Source organism: Pyxicephalus adspersus, chromosome 5 (assembly GCF_032062135.1).
Source record: "Pyxicephalus adspersus chromosome 5, UCB_Pads_2.0, whole genome shotgun sequence".
In the NCBI taxonomy this organism is placed as follows: domain Eukaryota; kingdom Metazoa; phylum Chordata; class Amphibia; order Anura; family Pyxicephalidae; genus Pyxicephalus; species Pyxicephalus adspersus.
The window spans coordinates 145,187,500-145,198,353 of record NC_092862.1 but is presented as its reverse complement, the minus strand read 5'-3'; positions in this window follow the sequence as shown (position 1 = coordinate 145,198,353).

Sequence of the window (10,854 nt, the reverse complement as noted above, 5' to 3'; positions counted from 1 at the left end):
TCAGACATCCATAAAAGCCAGACTGGATATGGCGAGAGTTGGGGCTCAGGCGATCGGTGAGTCTTTTATAGACAAGGCAAGGAGTTTGGAGACATATGGGAGACGGGAGATAGGACGGGAGCTAGAAGGTATGGAGGGGTCTAGTGAGGGTTTCTTCACGATAGGGAGAATAATGACAAAATGGATTACAGGGCCAGGGGGTCAGATTCTGGTAAATTCTGACAACTTTGTCCATTAAGAATTCTGTTTCATTCCCACTTTGAGAGGAATGGTTAAGGGGTGCAATGGTCCTGGAATGTATTTCCTGCATGCTGTGTATGTTGATCCTGCCCTTAAATACTAAATTGAGGGCCGATGTTATCATCTTCTAATTAAACATTAAAAATAATAACACTGGGGGTGATGTCATGTGGACATTTGGCCCAACCCAAAGATGACACCTTCTCCGAGCTCTAATAGAATTCTAGTTCTAATAGAGTTCAGAGCGTTGTGTTGGGTTTTGGGAATAAGCTGAGCCTGGCGCGGGAGCTTGGCTGTGATCAAACCGCTGAATAAAGTTACAGTAAAGAGATTCCTTGGCACAAATGCCGACCGCTGCTTCCCACAACCACCTTATCTATCTCTGACATCACAAGAACCCGCCACCGAGAAATGAGCAACATGCAGGACAGATGAGAAACATATGAGAGCGGGCAGTGCGGGCGGATGAAGGTGGGCCGGGACCATGAGCCTGAAACATGGAGGACAGAATTATATTACTGGAAAATTGATTTCCTTTTATAACAACCAGAAGAACAATAAAGAACAAAAAAGAGAATATTGAGGCTGAATCTCTTTATTTGCTGATCAGCTTTACAGTGACACAGACTGTACACATGGGGGCGCTGCATACAATGGAAGGGGGCATCAAATGGAGAGTCTATAGGAGGGCTGAACACACTGGAAGGGTGGTGTTAATTCAAAGACTGTACACAATAGAGCGGTGATTCACATTGGAAAGGTGTAGGCACTGAATGGGCTGGACACGTACACATGGGGATCGCTGTATACAATAAAAGGGGGCAACTAATGGGAAGTATGGGCCGAACCCTATTGGAAGGCGGCATCCAATGGGAAGTATAAGCCGAACAAATTGGAAAGGGGCATCCAATGGGAAGTATGGGCCGACCACTTTGGAAGGTGGCATCCAATGAGAAGTATAGGCCGAACACATTGGAAGGGGGCATCCAATGGGAAGTATGGGCCGAACACATTGGAAGGGGCCGAACACACTGGAAGGGGACATCCAATGGGAAGAATGTGCCGAACACACTGGAAGCGGTCATCCAATAGGAAGTATGGGTCAAACACATTGGGAGGGGGCATCAAATGGTAAGTATGGGCCGAACACAGTGGAGGGGGGCATCCAATGGGAAGTATGGGCTGAAAACACAACAAGTGGTGGTTCAAACTGAGAGAGCTGTTATCCACAGGCTGGTCCCCTCGGAAGGGGCTGAGCCCAATAAAATCATAAGGCAGTACATACTGAATGGGCCATGCACAACAGAGGGGTGGTTCACATTGGAAGAGCCGTAGGCACTGGGAGGGTGGCACCAAAAGGAGTACCATACACACTGGAAGGACTGGAATGGAGGTGCGCCATAAAAGCTTGGTACCCATTAGGAAGGCTGTATTCAATGAGAGGGCCATACACAATGGAAGGGTTGTTCACATTGGGAGAGCTGTAGCACCAAATGGTGCCAGTAATGTATGCTCTAGATGGACTGTGGACAATACCATAGTGGTGCAAATTGGGAAGGGTGGCACACAACAGAAAGGAAGAGGATTGTAATTGAACTCAATTGGGGGGGCATTGCATATTGGGGGAGCTGTATGGGGCTGGGCATGGACTGAAGGCACTAAAAGATTGGTACCCATTGGGAGGCATGGACATAACAGGAAGGTGGCACACAATAGGTTGTATTGGCACACAACAGTAGGGTGGTACCTAGTGCAGGAACAATACAGTGGGAGGTCTGTAAACAGTAATAGAGGGGTCGTAAGCAGTGGGGTGGGGCAAATTACTCTATGTAGGCAGTACACACTGGAAGGGCAGTATACAATGATAGAACATTACTGACCAGGAGGTAGTAGACAGTGATGGAACAGTACTCACTAGGGGGCAGTACACACTGAGAGGGCAGTACATAGTGATGGAACGGTACTCACCAGGGGGCAATATATGCCATGGGCAGTACACAGTGATGAATCAGTACTCACCAGGATGCAGTACATACCAGGGGCAGTACGCAGTGATGAAACAATACTCACCAGGGGGCATTACATAGCAGGGGCAGTACACAATGAGAGGTCAGTACATGCCAGGGGCAGTACGCAGTGATGAAACAATACTCACCAGGGGGCATTACATAGCAGGGGCAGTACACAATGAGAGGTCAGTACATGCCAGGGGCAGTACGGAGTGATGAAACAATACTCACTATGGCGCAGTACACACTGAGAAGGCAGTACATAGTGAAGGAACGGTACTTACCAGGGGGCAGTATATGCCAGGGGCAGTACACAGTGATGAATCAGTACTCACCAGGGGGCAGTACATGCCAGGGGCAGTACGGAGTAATGAAACAATACTCACCAGGGGGCAGTACATACCAGGGGAAGTACGGAGTAATGAAACAATACTCACCAGGGGGCAGTACACACTGAGGAGATGTAGAATCTGTCAGGTTTTATTGCTATTAGATTGTCACATGGTGCAGTAGGGACAGGAAGTGATGGATGGGGACACCAAGAGCAAAAAAAACTTCTAGTACAGTAGGAAAATGTAATTTCTTCCTCCCCCATTAGTCCTCAGTGAACCCCGATCTTCATTTTCCCCTCCGGGGGGTCACATCTCCCCACTAAGGGTTCACTTTTTAGAACCCCCGGCACTGCCAGGGGCACATTGGCCGCCTTCACCAATGCCTGGGTGTCTGAGACTTTGATGTGTTTGGAGGATGAACATGTAATGAACATGTTGCCCCCCCATGACCAATCCCTTTAACCCCACTCTGTATTGCCCCCGGAATATCCCATCGCTGCCCCTCATGCCGCTGATGAACGATTCTGTGCCGGGAAATTCTGTTTGCGTCGTCTTTTGGTGTTTTTGAAAGGAAATGAAATTCTTCCATTGTATCGGGTGACTCCGCTCACATCTGGCCCTTCGTCCCGAAAATACCACCGACCTCCCCCAAGCGCGCACCCAGCGACGAGCTGTAATTTATAGCGCCGGCGGTATGTGAGCGGAGCGCAGTGCCAGCGGGGATCGGCCCCCAACAGGTGCAAGCAATTCATCATAGAAAGTTCATGTGGACAGAGATGGCAGAGAATCCGCAGGACGTAAATCGGGAAATGAGGGAAAATATTTTTGTTTTAGTTTCCTATGGAGTGTTAGACCCTCTGCCGGATTTATTGCTGTGTCTGGGGGATTCACCCTCTCTGGGGAATGTTGTCACCCAGAGAGGAAATCCAAAGTTTTATGGCCCAATGAGACTTAAAGAATATGATCACTTTAAATTAAGTTGCCCTAATACCCCCCGCTGAACTAAACTACCCCTCGCTTGTATGGTTTGCGTAATTATAATAGTTGTAGTTCATACAGTGAGGCAATGGGGGCGCTATATCTATAACCCACATTAAAAAATGTCAGCTTCCAGATCCATAGGCCTGGTGATCCTGCCAGTAATAAGTTCTGTTCTAAGGACTTACTACCTCACCCTCCACTTCTACTCATTTCTATTAAGTGGGGGAGGGGGTTGTAGTGAGAAGCTTTGTCACACTGGGGCAAGAAGTGCAAAGACTACAGAACGCCTCTCCCTCCTCTTCTCTATGACATATGGGAGGGGGGTTCTGTAGTTCATAGAGATAGCTGGGAAGAATGATAACAGCACAGCACAGGAAGTTACCAGATCATGATATTTCTGTCAGGATCAACTTTTTTTGTATTAACTGGGGGTCACAGGGTGCAGAAGTTTCTGCAGGGGGGGGCGGCAGACGGTTCCCAAATTGATACCTTGGGGTCACAGGTGGTTTTGGGATCAAAGGAGGCCCTGGGGTCACAGAAGACTTTGGGGGTCACAGGTGATTCTGGGGTCACAGGAGATTCTGGGGTCAAAGGAGATTCTGGGGTCACAGGAGATTCTGGGGTCACAGGTGGCTCTGGGGTCACAGGAGTTTCTGGGGTCACGGGTGGTTCTGGGGTCACAGGTGATTCCGGGGTCTCAGGTGATTCTGGGGTCACAGGTGATTCTGGGGTCACACAGGCGGAGATGCTGGAGACACTGAAAGTAGCAGGAATCAGCAGCACATTACAGGAAGGCGGAGCTTTGTGCTGCTACACCTTTAGGTGCCCTGGCCAATCAGCAGAGCCACCTCCTGATTGGTCGCAGCACCAACTCCAGGCAAAAGCTAATTGGATGAGAGTCCTGGCACCGGACCAGGGGAAGGTATAAAAGAGACAAAGCCGCTCTGTATTTATAAATCCAGCAATTTGTCATTTATTACACACCAGGTACCTGATACTGACCCCAGCGACTTACCTGTACAGCAGAGCCCAGATAGGGGGAGGGACAAGCAGCATGAGGAGCCAATCAGGTGAAAGGATCATGCCAATAGGAGCCTAGAGCAGAGTGTCGGAGATGAGCTCATCAGCCTGCTGCTTCTCAATCCAATCACAGGCTGGGGGAGGGACTAGACCTGTACATGACAAGTAAACTGCAGAACAGAACTATCCGGTCTTCCTTGTGACAGAGCTGTGTGCACCCAGGACTGGATAGACGGCCCACACGTCTGGAAGGCAGCAGGATCAGGTTGGCGGTCCTGGCACTGTGGGCTGCTCCCCTTTTCTATTTCCCTTGGATTGGATAATACGCAGCAATGTGTAAATTAATTGGCCTTTTCCTCTGCGTGTAATTGAAAGAAGCTGGGAATGTCGCTGCCAGGATTTGTACCGAGGTTCCTGTAAACATTTAACCATGGGCACAGACAGGGGTCACCCAGTGCGGCCTCATCCCCGGCACATAACTATTCAGGAATCGTTAAAGTGGACCTGTCACCGGGTATGTTTAGGAATGAGATGCCACAAGCATGAAAACCCTGGTGCCTGTCTGACGCAGATCAGAACCAGCCGCAGCCTCTCTGCAATCTAATCAGCGCAAAGAGGAGACTTTGCAAATTCTTCCTTCCGCCTGCAGCAGACTGATGACATCATCAGCCAAGGCAAAGTCGCCTTTTATAAATCGTTGCTGTATATTGTGACCGGTCAGGAATTTATTGATGCTGACTTGTCACTGACAGGTCCACTTGACGTCCCTATGCAATGCAATGCAATGCAGCAACCAAAAGCTAATTCAGACGCATTGTTTGCTGACGAGGCGCTGAGAGGAAACGCGCAGAGGTCGCATTGTGTCATACAAAGGGAAGACGATCTGCATCGGACGTCAGCGTGACGCCGCAGCCACCCTGCATGTGTTCTGTATGGAGACAGCTGCAGGACCGCACCCATCGGTGGTGAGCTCACACGGGCTGGGACGTCGCTGTGTAGTATCACCTCGGCTGTGACGGCGGCAGAGTATATGTGGTGACGTCCCTGCCGGAGATGGGAAGCATGTGTATGTAATATGGGGGTCAGGGAGATATTGCGGGGGTAAAACATCTGCAGCAGCAATGTGTTCCACCTGCTGGGACCCTCCCTCTCTATTATTATAATCGCAGGATTTTACGCAACTGGGTGCCATGTCGGGGGCAGCGCTGATTCCGTTTGTGGTGTCAAATAAAAGTCGTGTTCAGGCACAAACATTTTATAATCTATAGGAGCCCATTAACATGTCTGAGGTGTGTTTAATGCATGCATGCTGCAACTCTTTGTAGTTCTCTCCATTGGCTTCCATTTCACCTTAGATTAACCCCTATTTAATGTACAACCCTGCATAATATGTTGGCGCTATATAAATCCTGTTAATTAATAATAATAAAAATAATAATAATAAATGCATGGTAACATGCGCCATGTCACGGGTTGTTTTACAGCAGCCTATACATTGCAATGGGCTGCCTAATGCTCCAAAAAATGTGTGATCTGCAATGCTTCTCTATTGTAAAGTGTCGGAGCTCCTCCCCATCCCCAGCCTGCTGGAATTACATTACACATCCCTGAAGGATGCGGGCAGAGGTGGACAACTCCTGCGGAAAAGGCTGGGCCTGGGTCACATTGATGCAGCTGTGATATTGCGACCATTTCGATGTGTATTGTACTGAATGCCGTTGCACAGTCCTGAGGAATGCCGGGACATAGATGCCCAACTCTTGCAAGAAATATATGGGGTTGGGTTCACATCAATGCAGTTGCAATATTACATACATAGATGTGCGTTGTACTGCATGCCGCTGCATGGTTGGGTCACACAGCCAAGTCATGTGAACTGACTGCCTACCTCTTGGCATGAAAAGACCGCGCGCTGCAACACCTGCCATGTGAAATGCCCCACAGGTCTGCCAGGAAGGGGCATTGGGGTGCTAATAATGAGGAACTAATCTTAAATTGGAATGTAACCCCAATATTCTCACCAGTCGCCACTCTGGCACAGGGCGCCGCTTTTTTCTTCCATCTTCACTTCCTCCATGCAGTCCCTGGTCATCTTGATTGGTGGGCCAGGAGGATGCCAGGTGCGCAGGAGTTCATTCAGTCCCAGCAAGTGCAGGGGAAGCCAGGGTTGTCGCAGCTTTTTAGACAGTTGAGCGATCAGGCAGGTAAGATGGATTGTTGCAGGTGAGACGCCTGTTCCTTTTTGCAATACTGACTGGCCTGATCCAAAATTGCAATCAGCCCCTGCAAAAAAACAAACTTGCCCGCCTGATTGCAATTTTTTTAATTACACTCATCTGTCCTCACTTCATCATGGGCACCGCCATCTTCACCCGGTCCTCCTCTGGGTTTTGGGTCAATGGCTATGCTGATTGGCCAGGCGAGAATGATGCAATTCCTGCGCATGCTTATGGGAATTCATCATTCCAGGCAGCCCAGAGTACACCAGGACACCCCACATTGTATATTGAGCTGCACATGTGCCCACCTGGCCTGCACTCTGCACCTGTGCTGCTCAGTGTACATTGAGGAAAAGATTGCGATCAGGCAGGTAAGATTATTTTATTGCAGGAGGAACATTGCCAGCCTCCTAATGAACCTGTCTGTTGGCAATTGTTTTCTTATGGTACTGCGCATGGTAATATATGCAGTGTTGCATCGCAAGAATGTGAACCCGGCCTGGCATATTAAAGCAGGGGTGTCAAACTGAAATACACAGAGGGCCAAAACAAAAATTTAGACAAAGTTGCGGGCAAAACTGGAAACTGAAATAGCACCGCTACTACAATTCCATGCGTCAAGAAAACAGTCCAATGCGGGGCCACGCATGGGCAGAAAGGCAGCTGGTCTATAGACGCGAGTGATGCCAGGAATTGTAGTAGCGGCGTTATTTCAATGCTGTGACGGGCCAGCTGCAATTCATATTTAGGATTCCATTGGGGGCCAAAAAAAGGACAGTCCAGCAAGATTTGGCCCCCGGGCCAGAGATTGACACGCCTGTATTAAAGCTTTCATGAGATTTCAGTGGTTGGGTTCACCCCGATATGGGGTGCGACATCTTCACTCTCGGGTCCGGCGCCCAATAATGGGTTAATAAAAACCGAACAGTCATGGCACATAACGTCTCCGACCCGCAGCTGCTACAAGACGTTCTCCTAATCCTGCGATTATTGAAGACTGGCCGAGTTATTGGACAATTTGTTACTCCTGCCGGAACTTTGACCTGTACTTCCTCAGATTTGGACACACCAAGCGGAGAAAGCCATAATGGCGGGTGATGGATAGGCGTGGAGCGCCGGCACCATTGCAGGGAGTTCTGGAAGATGCGATTACCAGAAATTCCCTCTTTTGTTTTCTTGGGCTCTGGCTGCGCAGTGAGAGATGTCTGGGCCATTTATGGCCCCCCTTCCCTAATCATATAAAATACATTTATATAGCTGCTATTCAGTGCCCCGGGGGTGTGCATTCAGGGCCACATTACCAGTGAGGGCAACAAGAGGCTACTGCCCCAGCCCACCCATCCAGAGGTATATCAGTGATCTGGGGGCTAATAAAACTTGCAGTGCGTTTACAGCTTCCTCACGCCAGGAATCACTGCCTACTGTACATGTAGCGCCGCCCTACAACAGCCCCATAGGAAGTGAATGGGGGCTGCAGTACCTCTCACTGCCACCAGCTGTCACATCTTCAGCACTGGATCTTTTTGATCACATGTCCCTGGATGGCGCCACCATGAGGTCTTGGTGCTGCACTGCATCTTGGTGCCATCCCATGGCTGTCCTCCAGGCCCACCAATGGAAAGCCAACAAGAAGTATTCATGCAGCAATTTCTGTTTGCATTAGTACTTTTTTTTTTTAGTCTAATCCACCCCTACGTTTATTAACACCTCAATACTCAATGTACTTTTCTACATGCAAGCAGTGTGCATACGTCAATCAGCTTCTTACTGATTCCCATACAGCAGAGCTCAGAGATTGGGGGAGAAACAGCTCAAGAAGCCAATGAGTTGTGCTGCAGTAAGAGGAGCATTCTGATAGGAGGAGAGATCAGATGAGCTTATTCATTTTCTGTTTCACCTTTTAATCTTAAATCACAGGTGGGGGGTGGGGGGGCAAGACCCATAGGAGTAAACTATTGCTTATCCCTTATCACAGCCAGAACCTCCTCCTATGTGAAGAAATGATCAGAAAGAACACCGTCAGCTGGGTAAGAAAATCTGCTAAAGGGGCTGGGAGATTACCATGCGGGCACCGGCACTGCTGCAAACCTTATGGTGGCAACAGCAAGGGCTAAACTATGACTAGGCTCTTCCTGTTATAGGGTGACAACACTTTGTCTCCATTTCCCAATAGTGTCCCTGAGTTGTCACCGTCACATGGGCTTCTTTATGAGACTTTGTCTTCCAAACATTCCTGTTCACTGAGACAGAAAGTGATTGGCCAGCAATTATTAAGAAAAAAAGTTCAAAAGGAAGCGGCATCTGCACATGTGACAGCTAGTGGCAGTGAGTGGTACTGCAGCCCCTATTCATTCTATATGGGGCTGCCGCAGGGAGTTGCTACATGTACAGGAGGCAGAGTTTCCTGGCAGGAGGAAGCGGTAAACGCACTGCAAGTGTGCATTAGCCCTTAGATTGCTGAGGGGTTCTAGGCCAATCTCTGATATACCCCTGGACTGGTATAGGTCAGGGCAGTAACCCCTTGTTGAACTTAGTAGTAATATGGCCCTGAGTGGAGCCCCCTAGTGGCACCAGATAACCAGCTACATAAATGCATTTTATGCAATTAGGGGTCCTTTACCCCAGTACGGGCCCCCGGCTTTTATCCTGCGTTTTGTTTCGGATCGCCATCACGCAGCAGTTTTTATGGTCTTTGTACAATTTACAAAACGATGAATTATAACCCAACGTCCTTCAAACATCATCATTAATCTTCATTGCAGCTCAGCGCTCAGAGCTCATCAAAGCTCCCAACAGTGGAAGGAAAAAAAATATTCAGAATGTGCGGGACCGCGGCAGAGCAACGCCAAAGGGCGGTCACCGGGAACCAAGGAAAGGATAGGCATCGATGTGACTGTGGTAACGGATCACACAGAACCATGCATGGACTTCATTACTGATCAGAGATTTCCATTTCTTCTCCTTGGGGCCATATAACAACCAATGCAATCAGCATCCAAGCTGAACGATCGCTGCGTGAAAACCAACTGCAGACCAGCGCATTCCTCAAGTAAAAGTCTATGGATGCGGTTTGATTTAAAATGAAAGAAGCCCCCAGCCCTGATATTGTCAGGAAAAAAATACAACTCTCACATAGATATTACAATGGTGGAACCAGTTAAAAATTCACTATTAAAAAGTTGTATTCCCGAATTTAATTTATTGGTGCTTCTCTGGCAGTCAGAAAGAGATGATGTTGGAATTTATTATATATATATAAAAGTGTAGCAATTACAATATATATAACAACCATCCAGGGGTCCCTGACCTCCCCAGCTAAGGTAGCAGAGCTTGGTCTAGGCCACACCCCCAGCTTTCTGATTGGACAATGCTGCTGCACACTGCAATGCCAGAGCTGACTCCCCTCTCCTAGTCTTAGTTCTGTTATCTCTGGAGCTCAGGGATCTGATATTATTAATATTATTAATATTAATAAAGAGGATTTATGTAGCGCCAACATATTACGCAGCGCTGTACACTAAATAGGGGTTACAACTGATTCATTGATAACACTAATTGATAAATTCCAATGTCTTTTCTCAAAGTGGTCTCAGCATCAAATTTAGGTTTTCATATTGGGTGCAGCAAGAAAAGTTAAAATGTAATTCCCAGAGATCACAGTACTCCCCCCTTACAATGTCATTATGTGCTTTTCTCTCCAATAGAAGGGCTCCATCATTGTTTAGGTATCACCCAGGTTTACCATCCATTTCTTGCACTGAGATTCCACAGTCATATAAATCCTGGAATATCTCACCACGTGACTGCAGCTTTATATTGTGACACATCAGTGATTTATTCATAGATAATTATAGGGCTCTATTTAAAAATGATTCCCTGGTCAATTCACTCTAAATTCACCCATCATTTTCATTTATACCTATGTATCTCTTAGATTGTAAGCTCTTCTGGGCAGAGTCCTCTCCTCCTCTTGTATCATTGTCTGTGTTTGTCTGTCATTTGCAACTCCTATCTATTGTACAGCACTGCAGAATATGTTGGTGCTATATAAAT